Raw genomic sequence first — 16,699 nt, 5'->3', positions numbered from 1 at the left:
TTTTGGGGTAATTGACTTTAAAAGACTGTACGAAAATTCTGCCTGGGGGTTGGAATCAAGAAAGTAGTCATTCATGCTTCCTTTGCAAGTTCATAGTAACATAAATAAAATAAAATAAAAAAGTGAGTCAGTCTGTGCCCATTAATCAATTTATTTAGAGACAGTTGTAGTCTAATAATTCATAATAATTCACCAAGTAATTAAAAAATGTAGTCATCAACTTTTGTCATGTTCGGAATAAATTTTCAATTTTCAATTTTACATAATGTTATTGATGCATGGGGGCTGTTATTATTATTCCATTAAACAGGTAATTTGGGTACACCAAAATGTATTAAAGTGGCAAGAATATATATTTTTTCAAATGACAGTTGGGCCACTAGCAGTGATGAACCTATGTCAACATAGCGTAGCATTTATCAGCTACAGAGCCAGATATTCAACTCGGGAGTTGGAACAAAAAAAAAAAAAAAAAACATAGAGCAAGCAACTGTTTGCAATTAAGTTCACCATATCAACTTAAGAGGTGATGATATCTCAATGTTCACAACCTGTTTCCTCTGACCTCAACAGGCCAAAGAAATCAATTATTACAGGTTTAAGCTTTGCCTCTTTAAGGGGAGGGCTTAAATAAAATATTAATAATGATGGGGAGGGTCTTGTTTTTTTGTATATAACTATTTTTCAATTTACATTTGATTTTAGTTAAAGTTTAAGGTAAAAACCCATCAGTTCATCTTCACATATGAGTAACTGTCTATTAATGAACATACAGTCTACTTTGCATTTCTCTTCTTGGCTACTGCTATTGTTTCTGATGATTTAATGCTGGTACCAAGATTTATTACTGTTATAGTACAGAATATTTTCCATCCGTGTGTGTGATGACATTACATCTGCTACAGGAAGCTGTGACCTGCGTTGCTGTGGCTCAGCTGACTGAATGTGAATGAGTTGTGGATACAGCCTGTGATCATGTCCAGTCTTTTAATCAGTTCATTAACCAAAAATGACTTGCTGTCACCACCTAGGTGAGTTGAATGAGTCCCTTCCCTTAAAATAAATCACTGCTAATCTAGGCCTAACACAGCATCAAAGCCCTAAATGATCATTACTTCATGGAAGATGAAGGTTTAAGAGTTTTTCATCTCATTACCAAAATTAATTTTTGGTCCCTTTATCCTGGTAATCAGGCTAATAAAAAAAATCTCTCAATAAATAAAATATAGATTTAGATGAAGGTGCATATACATGTTAGGTTTTTAATATGATTGATGCTTTTAGATCTCAGCATCCCAAGACAGTCAGAGGGAATATGTGTACAATGATAGTAGAGGACGGTTGATTTTTATCTACAGTGATACACAATAACCTCTCACTAAATACCATCTGATTAATTCACATACACACAGATCAGGTGCGAAATATATGTATAATGTACAAACAGATTTATTACACATACAAACATGTAATATTGTAATTGATCAAACACTTGAGTGAGCCAGTGTTGCTGTACTCAAACCTTTCTTCATCAACAGCCACTAGATGGTGCTGTAAGCTTCATAATGGCAACTTGACAATGAGCTCTCTCCTGTCTGTGCTCCCTGATGACGGAGAGTAATATCGACTTAAAGATGTTTCAAATCAATATTTTTCATTATTTGTGGTCCAGACGCATGCAGCAAAAGAATATTGTCTTTATTAAAGTTCATTGTCTTGCATTATGTGGAGAGAGGGGGAGAAAGACAGAGACAGAGGTGACAGCAATATCCACAGTTACACCTTTGTACTGTACTGCTTAGTTTTACTGTCATATTGGCAACGGTGATGTGCTGTGTTGTGCTGTCAGTCTGCAGAGCTGCTGTGTATCAAGTCATCATAATTCAGAGTGCCAGCACAGACGAAAAATAAATGTCAAATTCAAGTTAAATTGTCAGTGTCGGTGCAAATATTAAAAAGTCAAAATATAAAAATCAGCATCGCCAGGGAAAACTCGCAATGTACGTCAGTGCTGCACTTGTTATAGTGTGTAAGTGTGAGTGTGTGTGCGTAACAGCTGTGTCTGCCACCTGTGAGGTGAAAAGGGAGACTGACCTGTGACACATGCTCCTCTTTAGTTCCACATGACCGTGTGTGGTGTGATAGAGATGGAGAGAGAGAGACAGAGTCACACAGACGACAGTATCCTGGGGACCACTTAGTTAAAATGGCCTCACCGCATGAAATGAAAACCCAGCAGAATCCATGCTGGTTGAATTGTGTAGTAGTGGTTTGAATATCCAAAGGAAGGTGCAGGCAAATGTCTGTAAGGCAAAGTTAGGTCTCAGATCATTATTAATAATTACTTAAATTCTGGTTGCACTTGAAAATGAATCAAAAAGCAGATATAATCCAAGAAAAGAAGATTCCAGAGATTCCAGAAGAAGTTCACATTTTTTTGTACCTGCATATGAATCAACCTGTGAGCAAGACACAGCAGCCTCACCTCACATCCACTACATGCAGCAACGTCGCATTCAGGTTACACCTCGGCTCCATCAGGTCTCTATTGCAGTTTAAATGTCCACTGGGTGCACTTATTTCATTTTGTCTGGGTTTTGATGCTGGTAGTTTATGTGTTTTACCAGCATATTAAACGATATTAGTAGCTCATTTATGAACATTGTGGTAACAGACACCTTCTGGCTCCACTTGTTTTAAATACAATATGCAGCATGTTTTATTTCCCTTATTTTGTATCTGTATTTTCTGAAAAGTGTACAGTGCATCAGTAGAGGGGGGAATCACAGCATACTTCCTTTTACCTCACTCATTGGCAGACACAAACAATGAAGCATGGCATTTTAGTCCAGGCAGAGCAGTGAGATTGCATTTGCTGATTGACATCAGCTGTCCCACTCAAGCTTCACAAATTTGCTCTCATTCACAGCTGTGTGGCTATCAGCTGACAAGTAACGTCCAATCATATTCCGGCAATGATTCACCCCCAGATATAGCCATTAGTAAACATGCACATGAAATTTATGCTTCAGAGATGCAAGCTGGCCTGGCAAAAATAGACCCGGTGAGTTAAGCTATGAGTAAGAGGCTCGACTCACACATCCAGTCAACACTGGCACACTGGCCAGAACGGCAGGGGTTTGCAGCAACAGAGCAAGAATATGACTCAGCCCAGTCCAGTATCCCAGTATCCCCTGGAATTATCTCCATATTTGATGACGCACCTCACAATTTATAATTAATGCCAGGATTCAGTGCGAACACAGGAAATAATGTGCCCTATATATAGCAAGCGAAAGTAAAACTGTGCTGCCTCTAGCACCAGTAGGAGGCGCCAACAGGACCTGGACCACACACAGAGGACCACGCAATGCTATGGGCGAGTTGTCTGTTGTAGTTGTCGATTTTTGATTAATAACTTCCAGCAGCAGTGTGTTTTCAGCCAGTCTCCAGAGCTATGGCCCCACCAGGCAATATCTTTCTTGCCATTGTATTTGCAATAATTGTGGGTTGTATAGCTCTTTATATTTCTCAGCCTCAACAGGTCTCTCCTCATCAGTTCTACACACATGAGAGACAGTGACAGAGACAACAAGAGGTGAGGAGAGGGAAGCAGATTTGCTACAGGAGTCGGGAAGTACAAAACAGCCTTTTCTCTGAGAAAAAAAAAGAAAGTTTTTTCATGGGTGGCAAGGCTGGAAATTGGAGAGTGGTGTGAAGTGTGGCGTTGTGCACCTACACAAGTGGAGATGAGTGTTGATCAACACTGATCTTCAAAAAAAGACCAGATATTCCACCATGAACTCCTAGAAACTGGTCAAAAGTGGTTTGACTGGATGAAAGTGATCTTGTTAGCAACAATAACTAATCCAGAAGTGTATTTTATGTGTTTATGTTTAGGGTTTCCCACAGTTATACAGAATGTTGTTTTGTACTGTCCAGGGCACAAAGTTGTTATGACCACCAATATGGGAATAAGACACAGCCTGAAAAACACTAAAATATCTCTTTAAAGCTGGGGGAGGCAGAAATATTGAAAAGAAGAAACTACAGCTGCCCCCCTGCCACTCTTTCCTCACAGGTACAAAATATACGCACGATACATACACACGTGCCTCATACATGCACGTTACACAGCAGCAACGGAGAACCTTTGGCTATGGTTAGCAGAAGGCTAAACTATTAGCAACATTCACCATAGCCCCTTAACACCTACTTTCATTGTAAATCTACCTACGCAACCAACACATTTGGATATTACAGGAAAATTAAGTTAGCTCAGCAGGTTCCATGTCTGAAACGCTTCGCTGATGTGGACACGTCCATCTCAAAGGATGTGCACATGCATCTACATTTGTAGAACAGCCCATAGGAACTCTCTCTCTCTCTCTCTAAAAAGACCTGTGTTCGGCTAAAGTCTCCTGTCAAGGCTAGCTTTTAGAGTCTGAAACCAGAACAAAGAGAAGGTGCAGGTGTCCAGTTTGCTCTCAGAACACTTGAATTACAATATGCTGAAAGCTAGTTATGGAATTTTTGCCCATTGACACCACAAAAATTATTACATACCACAGCTTTACACCTGAGGAGAGATTAATATTTCTGAGAAAGGCTGAAATAAATCAGCGTTATGAAAAGAGAAGAGAATGAGGGGCTGTTTCACAACAGAGACACACCATAGATTGCTCTTTTACTCATTTACCATGATAAGAAAACAATAGAGAGAATCAGATATGCCATGACTTAAAGACAATACTGCAGAGAATGTGTATGTACTGCTGTGTGTGGTTTCTGGGCCACGTGGTGGGAGAATCGGAGGTAACACTCATAAAAAAAAAAAAAAAAGAAACAAAAAAAAGACAAAAAAAAAAAACACACACACACTCACATACAAATACTCAACCACACCCGCCCACTTAACAAATTTATTTATGTACAGCTCAGCTAAAGCCTCCCACCCCTCCAAACACAGAAACACACAGAATTTTCCCTCCCTCCTTCTTTCTCTTTCTCCTCCTCCTCCTTCCCTTCCTCATCCTTCTTTCTCTTGCAGGTCATGGGAGATAGTGAAGAGATAAATATCACTGGCAATAAAAGGCCTGCATCATGAATAATAAAAAAGCCATAATCTCAACCAATGTTTGATACATTTACAGGGTCTGATGGCTACACGAACACACACACACACACGAACACACACACACACACACACACACACACACACACACACACACACATGCACAGGTAGTGAGACACACACTGAGCGTGCTTAAATTGAGATGAATGGTGATGCAGAACGTGGGACTGGTGTGGGACACACACCCAGTCACTTATCCACACACACACAACAACACAGACAACCACAAATGCTAAAGAAGAACACAAGAGATTCATGCTGGAAATGTGGATAAGATAAATTATGCTTACCAGTGTAAAATTCTCCCATAGCGCCACATACCACTGACGCCACAGTATGAGAGGTCACCAAAACTTTCCAATCAACATGTGTGTGTACATGCTAACAGCTCTTCCATCATTTATAATATGTTACCATGAACTGTGCACTGATGTGAGGTGCAATAATAGATCTTTCTCCAAAGTAATTAAAACAAAGCAAACCGTGAACACACCCTCTCACCTTTGATGAGGCTGATCCAGGTGAAAGCTGCAGTACAGTCCCTCACTGAGTTTGACTGATTCTTAACTAAGACTGTAACTATAAATACACAATGGGTTTCACTGGGATGTGGATTATAACCCCAGTATCAAGCAGAAGTCTCATGTATGTTTTGCTTATTCAGTAAAGCCCCTTTTCCATTGGTCAAAAAATCCCGCCAACATCGGGCTTCTGTCAGGAATGTGAAACGGTAAATTAGCGTTCACTCCTCGGTCAAATGACTCCAATCAGCAGTGATGTCAACATGACACCTTGGGTGCACACGCAAATTTTCTGTGCTCTGACATCTTTCATTGCATAAACACTGTCAACACACCTGTCACCTGCACCAGCACAGTGCTGTTAAACCAGAAACACCATAGCTACATCTTCTGCTGAGAGTGTGCCGCGGTCATGGATGCACAAGTGAGCTGCAGCCCTGAAATAAGTTTCAAAAACACACAATCACAGATCAAGGTGTCTCACAAGGAGGCTCTGAGCCTAATCCAGTAATACACAGAAGAGTCATAATATGTAAATGTTTGCATGGTCTAAAGCTGACACGAAGCAACCATGTTTGTATGTCAGACATGTAAGTATTATTTAGTTCCAAGTAATAGCTCTATTGATATATAGTTTAGCATTCACAGATGTAACATGGAAGTTATACAAATAGGTATATTGAATAACTTGATTAGGTATGGAGTGGTGCATCCTACTGGTCATGTTTGTTGACTTGTATTTTAGCAGGAAATCAGATGACTAAGGTTTTTCTCTTTAATGTCACCCATGTATAATCTATGTTACATTATACTGTTTTATGTTTAAACACGTAGAGGTTATGCACACACAAATTGTACGTACTACATCCAGATTTTCAACAACAGCCTCACACTGCTGCGTATTTTTTAGTCTCATTAAAAGAATATCAACACACACTCCACAATATGTTTTGATTTTAGCCACTGTTTCCTCAGGGTTAAAACAACATTCATTTACAATGAAAATGGAAACATATGTCAATCATGTGACTCTAGTTTCTACTGACAGAAAAAAACAAAACAAATCACCAACACTTAGCAATCTGTTTATAAGATCTGACAGGGAACAAATAGTGAAATGTTAATTGTCAGTATTAAATACAAAGTGTTCACAGATGCTCTGGATGCTGCATCAATTCATGTAACAGTAAATAATGACTTTGTGGATCTTTAAGCCTGCTCTTTGTGAATATTAGAGTCTGTTTTGACAGTTAAGTTTTATTTATATTTATTAGTTCTGGTGGGGCAGACTTTTAATTGTAAGTTTTAGAAAAGTTTTTTGGACTTTTGAATTGTTAAATGACCTAAACTTTACAATGAGTAAAATAATTATTTTGACAGGCTAAAGCTCATTATCTTACATTTGTCAGATACTCCCTGCACACAAAAACCGAAGATTTATGGAACTGTATCTGTAACAGAAATAAATGACTGAAAATATTATGTACTGTTGTAATATAAAATATGTCTTTTTGTTACAAATTCATTAATGACTTGTTTATGTTGAGTTATATATTATTAAATTTGATTAGTTATGTTAAACTGTGCTGTGATGTCAATCATTCTTAAACTGTTTATACCTCAGCAACAGCTCTTCATAGGAGATATTATGATTGTTGAGAAATACATTTATAAAGACTTAAAAAGTTTTGAATAAACTGATTATAAATGGAAAATTAATTGAACTCATTTTGCTCAATGAAATTTTAAGAGCTATTTTCATGTGCCTTATTTCTCAATGAAACCAGCAGAAACTCAGTTAGACCAGAGCAGCTGCTCTATTTCTAATGGTCCTAACCTTGCCAATTCATGAGTGGGAAATTTTTAAGACAGACGCCATTTTTGACATAAGCTATTGCTACAGTTTTATTAAGACTGTTGACTATCTAGCACTGTTTTCATGATGCTGCTCCTTTGATGTTGCATTTTTGTTTTTTTGGTTATAAAAATAGACCAATAATGCAAATTTGCCTTTAACTCTGTGTAGTATAAATCAACCAAATTGTATCTTGCATTAGTCTCAGTAAGATCATTTCTTAAGCTGTGTAGGAAATGACAGCTTCTTTTCATTTTCACCCACTCCTGGCCTTTATTCTGCTTGCTTTTCTTCTCTTCTGTCTCCTCCTCCTCCTCTCCTCTCCTCTTATCCTTCTCCTCCTCACAGGCTGGAAAGAGACGAGAGGGAAGAGACGAGAAAAGAGGTATTAGTGTAAAAGACAGGAGAGAATCATACAGAATGCTAAAGATGTGACATGATATGAAAATACAGAGAGATTAATCATGTGGAACTGTGGGACGAAAAGAAGAAACAGGAATAATACAAAGATATTAGAGATATTAGAGAAAAATATTCACACACAACCGCCATCAATATGTTAACATACATGTAACTGCATGTTATGGCTTTTAATTGTATTAACTGTCAAGTCGATTTAACAAAACAGAGATAAACATGCCCTGTTTATCTTCCTTGAGCCCCTCCTCGTCTATATTTTCTTCTTCTCTTCTTGAATTTTCTACAGGCCAGTGGCAGGAGGCATGCTTCATCCCTCCTTTGTCCTGTTTCTGAATCTTCTATCCCACCTCCTCCTCTTCTCCTGTCTTGTAATTCTTACCTCTTTTTCAGTCTCACCGTCCTGTTTTTCATCCTCTTGCTTTTCACTCTTCATCTTCCTACTAGGCCAGTATACTTTTCTTGTTCTCCCTCTTTCCTCCCCTCTCACTGGGCGATCCATTGCAGACATGCCTGTTCGGTGCTACAACCCATTTAAGGCCCTGCTGCCGTAGCCACCAGATAATTGGAGCTGGAGTCAGGACTAGCACAGAGAACATAGGACAGGGGGGTCATAAGTGTGTGTGTGTGTATGTGTGTGCGCTTGTGAGTGTCAACAAAAAAGATAGAAGAGACAAATAACCACATGTGTGTGAGCATGTCAAGGCTGCCTCAGTGTGCCAAAGTGCTTTTCATACCAACTACAGCATTCAGGAGAAGGAAATTAAATGGAAAAAAGCAGAAAACAGCTGCTATAAACAGCAGCAACAACATGGATAAAAACACATCTTTAAGTAAAAACCAAAAATTATTAAGAATTTTTTTGACAACTAACAGTTTTGACAATTTTCACTAAGCATTTATGTATAATTAAGATAAGTTCATATTTGAAGAATGATTTCAATCTGCATATAATTTTCACGATTAGTTGATTAATCACTCTGTGTATAAAAATACTGCCAGTTTACTATCACATAAGGATAAGCATGAAGTAGAAAATCCTGACAATTGGGGAATTTGTGGAAAATAAGGACGTATAAGATTATTCTATTGACAAAATTAATCTTTCAACTAACTAATTGATTTATTGTTTCAGTTCTAATTCCAATGACTCTATAATATAATAAATTAGAGGGTAAAAATGTTTTTTTTTTAATTTAAAGGAATTATAATCATATAAAAATAAATAATAATGACAAAATACAGACAAAATATATACTATAACCACTTTAAAATAGTTCAATACATTTTGAACTCAACTAAAATATGTTCTTATATATTATTTCAATGTTAATTGCTCATTTCTCAGAGGCTGTATTATTTCACAGTGCCACTTTTCTTCTCCATATGTCAAAAAAAGACAAGCAGAGCCAATTGTTTTGCTTAGGACAGTTATTTACATTTCATAATATTGAGCTGAGTTTTAAAAACACATTGGGTTATGACATTTCACAATTTCATGGCCACATGACATATTTTGTCAGTATTTATTCTAATTATTATTAGTTTGAAATGTACTATTAAAACCCTTTGGGTCTCAGAACATTGGATCAGATTTGGCAAAAACAAACAAACAAACAAAAAACTCCCAATTATTTCAGTCACTTCAGTTATTTTATCATCAACCCTCTTCTAGTTATTATCATCTAACTGCATAAACAGTACTTGCTATGGAAGATGGAAACATGACTGTTTTTATTCATCGAGTAGACACAGGGCTATATTAGCATCACCACCTAAGAATTATGTCTGGACTCACATAGCACTTAAATGCTCCACTATGTTCACCAGCACCAAACAGCTAGTGCAGGTAGCATACAGTGGGTTTATCTGAGCTTTTTCTCTGAGCTGCCTGCTGCATCTGGAAACATGGTTGATGAGAGGAATGGGAGTGACCCAAAGCAGTAAAGCTTGCGAGCTGTAAAATCAAAACAATGAACGGAAAGATTTTAAAATTCCCCACAGCTGAGGGGAACTGAGAGTTGGGGGACATTTCTCGGGAGTGCGTCACATTACACCTTCATTTGGTCACTTCTTAAAAAATAATTCTTAGTGCAGCTTTAAAAATAGAGTTTAAACTTTCTAAATCACCCATAAATACAATCTACAATCCACGCCAATGGTATGATGGCTGTGGCTTTGGAAGTAGACTAGGCTGTCTACTGATCACAGGGTTGGTGGTTCGATTCTGGGCTCCACATGTTGCTGTGTGAATGGGTGAATGAGCTGGGCTATTTGTAAAATGCTTTGGATAGACGTCCTACATAAATGCAGTCAATTTACCAGGTCAGATTCTGCTTTTTCTTCAGTTCAGACATATTGCACTATAAAGCCAACATTTTGCTCTAGATGTACATTTATATGATGTTTTACAGAGATCGATGCCAGCAGACGTGGAAGAGTGGCAGTATTATGTTTCAACAGATGTTAATGGAAACACATTGCAGCACAACACATGCAATTTTTTAAGAGCGATATAAAGTGTTGCTGCATTAAGACAGTAGTGCTGTTAGAGTGTCAGATTAGGTAGAAATTGATGGAAAGAGTTTTACCTTGAAAGACAAAGTGTCAGAACTAAATTTGGGATAATTTAAGATAATAGTGAAGAACTCTGTGGGAATCACTCACATAAAGCGGAGTTAAAATGTTTTAGAGGTGTCACCAGGCTTAGAAGTTAAAAAAGAACTACAGTCATATAGATGACTCTCAATATGAAACCAGGATTTTCTTTGTATAAACATGATGCACTTTTCATTTAAATTGGTGTCAGATCAGAATTAAATCAGGTTTTAAATTTGGCTGTGGCACATTTATACAGTATCAGGATTTTACCTGTGAAGCAACATGGGAGACTGCATTTTTTATTTTTTATTTTTCTCTAGTACATGACTTCCTTTTCACATCCAGATTCATGTGAGAAGTTCAAATTTCACAGAAGAGAAAGAATCCTGCTCACAGTAACACAACATAAAGACCAACAAATACAAATACAGTGATAACTCATCCAGACACTTCAGACAACACAGTGCCTCTCCCCTCCCTCTCTCTCTCTTCCCATTTTCCTCGTCCACATCTCTTCTGTCTCCACCTCTCCCTCCCTCCCTCCCTCCCTCTTTTTCTCTCCTCCTCCCTCATCTCCTCTCTAATGCGTCCATCTTTCTCTCCGTATTCAGCGCAGTAGGGGAGAGCTGCATTTGAAGCTCATTAAGTAAAGACCTACAGAGCTCTGTGGTGTGTGTATGTGTGTGTGAAAGTGGTACCTGTAATTCTTCTTCACCAGAGATGTTCAGTATATGAACAAATACATTTCTAATTACATTTACAAAGTTCCAACAAAAATAATAAACAAAACATAGGACTTATAACAATCATGCAGGTGGACAACCAGCGTTAAATAATTTAGATGCGAAATAAATGACAACAAGCAACATATATATAAAGAAAAGTCCAGAATCTGACTTAATTAAATGGATGAATCTTCCCAAAAGCTCTACAGGTAGAATCAGTCTGTTGAAACTATTTAGGTTTCCAAAGCATCAGTTTCTGTTTTCTACAGTTGTCACTAGAGAAATCCACAAATCTCACATGCACAAATATCCTAATGACCTTTCTTTTAATGTATTTTCAGAGGATGAAAACATAAATTCTGTTGACTTTATAGTGAAGACAACCTTAGAAACATGGAGAAAAATGGAGGTCTGGTCTAGACTATACTCTGGGAAGTGTGCATGTCTATATATCCTGTCCATTACCCCTTAAATAACAACTGGTAGAGAGGAAAAATAACAAGTGTGTGAGTATGCTCTTCACAGGGAACACTATGAAGATAATGCACATTAAACTAAACACGTACATGGACAAAAAACACCTCACAAACAGTGCAGGATGAAAACAGCACTGGTGGTGCAATAATTAAGGATAGACAAGCAATGCTGTAATCTGTGTGTGTTCAAATCAAGTTAGGTTTACAACCACTTACTATTCTATTCTTCTACAGAACAAATGTGAATAGAAAAACTGCAGTGAATTAAGAGGGGACAATCAGAATTTCAACATTGAACTACAAATTTGTGAAGTGCTCTGCACAGCTAAAGAGCAGTTGGATGACTGCAGCTAAAATGAAAACCAAAACCAAATGGAGATTCAGGCAGTACAGCATCTGTCCATTCAGATAGTTTCATCTCATTTCATTAATGCTTGCTTCCTCATTTTCATACGAGGGTCTTTCTGTTTTTGCATGGATATGTCTGCGCTGTGCTGCATCTGTGTCCGTCATTATTCCTGTGGATGTGTGTGTTGTGTGTGCGCCTGTGTGTGTGCGTGTGTGTCTAGCAGTGGGAGTTGTGGGTGGGAGGGGGGGCAGGTGAGAAGCTAAGCTGACAGAGATGGACCACTTCACTTACCTGAGATGACGGTTCCATTGTTAATGATGTTAGGCACATCCGGGGGGCCAGTCTCATACACACACACGCGCGCGCACGCACACACACATACACATGCACGGACACATGCTCCCCAACACTACAGATGGCGGACAAATAAAGACAAATAAATATGCACACACATATGGCGCCAAGATTAAGGTCTGTTATTAATAACTTAAAGCGACAAGGAACACTCCACTTCACAGGGCTGATTTACACTGTAATCACACCTACATTACCAAGACACGTACACACATCACAATACCTGCAGCTACCAGCTGCGCATTTGTGAGGGAGAGGGGGAGGGAGAGGGGTAAAGTGTAGTTGTAACCCCTTGTATGCTAATGTGTTAGCAGGATGTCTGTCAGGAGTCAAGGTGCAGGATGCAAAATGCAGTCAAATGTTCTGGGTCTGGCATGTCAAGGGAGTGGAGGTGCGCTTTTCTTATGTCTTCATGGTTACCTAGGGTAACAAGTACACCGCATTCCTGGTACACTTGCCCGTCGCTGTAAGTGGAGAGGGGAGTTAAATGGAACCAGATGAAGAATACGAGGAGTTGCTTTGTTCGCTTTCTCAGTCCTTTATTGCCAAACATGAAAGAATAAATTGAACTTCAGGGAGAGTCCAGGCCAAGGTATCAAACCCACCAGTCAAAAAAACAACTCAATACTAGATAAAATGCCCAAAAGGAAAGTACTGTCACAAATCTAATCTACAAACTAAACAAAAAACCGGAGAAAAGAGGAGGAAACAAAATGACAGCTGTCAGAGATTCCTGGCAAGGAATTAAGATACAAAACAACTCAACCTCACTCACAGTGTTTTGTATACTTCATGTAAGCAGGTAGCAGAGGATGGACAAGAGGCATCGACCTGCAGCTTCTCAGCCTTTATACCCTCAGATGCTCTGTGATTGGCTGCAGATCCTCAGATACACAAGCCAATGGTACGAAGGGAGAAAGACATAAAACTGAGACTCATGGGCCCATACACCATGCAACAGAGCATGTATCAGCATCTTTAACATTTACATGTCCACCTATTGCCGGGTGGGGCGGAGGGGACGTTCAACCAACAAGGTTCAACAAGTGTGCTTAGTAATTTTTTAACAACCTAGTGCTGGGTGTACAAAATGTTTTTCAAGCTATCCAGTAGCTGTGGTTTGACAAGGCACACCCCTACACTAACACCACATTTACACAAGTGTCTTGATGTGTCGAGATGTGATTTAAAACACTTTCATGATGTCACATATGCGGCTCCATTCGCTAAAGCTTGAGACTGTTTCCTGTGTCTGTGTTTTTCCAGGCTACATTCAAATCAGGGTCAACTCTACCTCAGTGCAGAGGGTGGTGCTAATGTACCTGATGCTGTTTGATAACTAAGCTTTAGCAGCGGAAATACAACAATTAACAGTTAGCAACAGCTGCTAACAAACATGGAGGAATCACACCTACAGACTACAAACCAGACCAACCAGGAAAAAACACTTACCTGGTGCAAAGCTGAGTTAGACCTTCTTGTCTGGGCTTTTCTCTGCTACACAGAGAAAGTGAGGAGTTAAAATTTTAGCCATGTACAGAAAACAAAACCTAGAAGAACATTTAGTGGGTCAGTGAGTGCTCCTCGGGCTCAGGCCCCTCTAGACTCTGGCTGCTGCCAAGTGCGGAGCACATATTACAGTCCTGCAGGAGGTGTGTGCGCTGTCTTAACCTCTGACCTTGTGGATGGAAAGCAGCCTCTCTCCCCTGTACTCTACTGCCTCGCCTGTTTTGTCACTCTCAGTCTCAGTCTTTTCTCAGCTTCCTGTTTCATCTCGCCAATTCACTCCTCGCCCTCCTGTGCTTTGATCTGCTCCCATTCCCCTATTTCTTTTCATCCCCCACAATGTTCTCACATTCAGCTCCTGTTATTACTTTCTGTTTGCTTAACATTTTTTCCCCACTACACCCCCACCTCTCTCCCTCTCTCCCTCTCTCTCTCTCTCTCTCTCTCTCTCTCTTGCCTCCCTTCACATTTTTTTTTCAATCACCTGTCCTCTGTCTCCTCTTCACATTGAACCCATCAATGTGTTCAGACCCCTCCTTCTCAATCTGGTCTTTTCTTTCTGCTCCTCCCCATCCTCCTCCTCCCCATCCTCCTCCTCCTCTATTGCTATATCCCCCAGTTCCTCACGGATTTCATATTTTCAAAGTCAAATAGCAGTCGCTGGCATGCCAAATATCGCCAGAGACGCACGTGGGTCGGATCTCGCAGGTTGCCATCTCACTTCAAATAAAAAATAAAAATAAAAAAAATAAATAAAAGACACAGCCTGAGACAAGAGAAGGGGAGACAAAACAAACAGGATATCAAATTGATCTTTCTCCTCCTGTACCTGCTTCCCTCTCTGCTCTACAGTGGGAGACCAGGTGCTGGAGCAGGGAGGAGCTTTAATTGTGTGATGGGGAGAGATGAGAAGAGAATTCGAGCTGGGAAGGGGTGCTTTGTGTGTGCTTGTGTGTGTGTGTGTGTGTGTGTGTGTGTGTGTGTGTGTGTTCATACTTTGGAGAGGCAGCAGCAGCAGATAATTGGAGAGACACACCTGGACACTGGTCACCTCTCAACCCTGCCCCTCTGCCCTTCAAACCAGCACTATTCACTCTGGGTGCATACTATTTGTGTGTGTGTGTGTGTGTGTGTGTGCCCTTCCAGCTGGGGATTGCATGCGTGTGGTAGTAACAGCAGGTTACTGTGTGTGTATGCCCATCTTCACCAATTGTCCATTCACAGTCAGTGTGTGGGCAAGTTTGTGTGTGTGTGTGTGTGTGTGCTTCTGGTTTACTGTCTCTAAACCAGTGTGTGTGTGTGTGTGTGAGAGAGACAGTAGTGGTGAGAGCAGTAGGTCATTCATCTGTGCTATAAAAGATTCAGGACTGCCTGATGACCTCGGCCAGCTAAAAAAGCTCTCACTTTTTCAGACAGTCTTCTTTGGGAGACTTTGTTTTTTTTCTTTAACCTTTGCTTTGACAAAGACATCAAAAATTCCCTTTCACCACTGCACCCTGCGCAGAGGCAAGCTACAGTGCAGCGCAGACAGATTGGTTGCACCGTCGATGGCCATGCATTTTGGGCCAGTATACGATTTAAAATCTGAAATAAACCAAAATGACAAGATCATGCAACATTACAGATCTGCAGGTCAGAATGCTGCTACTGGATAAACAGGGTTTCTTTATGTGAAACCATGACACAGGAATATCAGATTGATCATTTAAGTTGTGCTACCAACTTAATTTAATTCAGTCAGATCTAAAACTATTTTGCTGGCCCATTTTCACCTGCAGGACTTGAACGTGTTTTTCATGAAATTAGTGACGATTGAAAAAACAATCACAGTCTCCTGACGTCTTCACTGCAGAAATGAACCAGGGAGGAAGTAAAACAAAAAAGAGTTACGGCCATCATCGATGATGAGCTCAAAAAACTGAAGTCTGAAAAGTGCTAACTGTCAGAGAAAATGATTGCTGATGCTACTGCTTCCAAGAGCCTGACAGGTGAGTATCTGAGTCTGTCACTGACTGACAAGATACACAAATGTAGTGTTTTACATATTACTGTATTTCATGTTTTACGTTTATGAGAGAAAAGGCTTCAATGATGAGGACTCTCTTCTCCTTGGATTAACAGCATCTCAGGGAAACTTTCCTAACAGGCCTCAAAAAGTCTCTTCCTTTGAAAATTATGGTCGACATAGTATTTAGCACAACTTGTTTTTACAGATTGGTTTTGTATGACTTAAACAAACATGATTAAATTTATGAATTATTCATTAATAGGATTTAGAGGCGCCAGTATCTGAGTGTGATTAGTCTGTAGTCTCAGGAGATGTAATGACTACACTAATAATTTCACAATTTGCACCCACACATTAACTTTTTTAACTTAAGGGTGTTTAGGGCAAATCAAGCTGTCATCTTTTTTGTTGCTGACTTCTAAATTATCTTTATCCACTACATCTTGAGATCAGTGTTATAATGCATTTAATCACATCCCACTTTTATAGTGATCTCAAATAGGCTTTTCTTTATTTCACTGGGTGCCATTTACTAAATAATCTCCAACTCTGACCTGTCAGCACCTTTGGATTACAAAGGCTGCCTACATGTAGAGATGATGGTCAAATGTGACTTCACAACAAAGCTAACATAGAGGTGGACTGTAGTCGTCAGCTGGTTGAACTTGTGTGTCAGATGTTTTGCACTGAGAAATAAGATACAAGTAAAGAAACTGTGAATGAAGTCATGGCTGAGAAGACGGAAGCAGAATG

This window comes from Trachinotus anak, unplaced genomic scaffold (genome assembly GCF_046630095.1).
Source record: "Trachinotus anak isolate AG129_WGS33_773 ecotype Australia unplaced genomic scaffold, CSIRO_AGI_Tana_v1 ptg000002l, whole genome shotgun sequence".
Taxonomy (NCBI): Eukaryota; Metazoa; Chordata; class Actinopteri; order Carangiformes; family Carangidae; genus Trachinotus; species Trachinotus anak.
Note: the sequence above shows the minus strand (reverse complement) of the source record.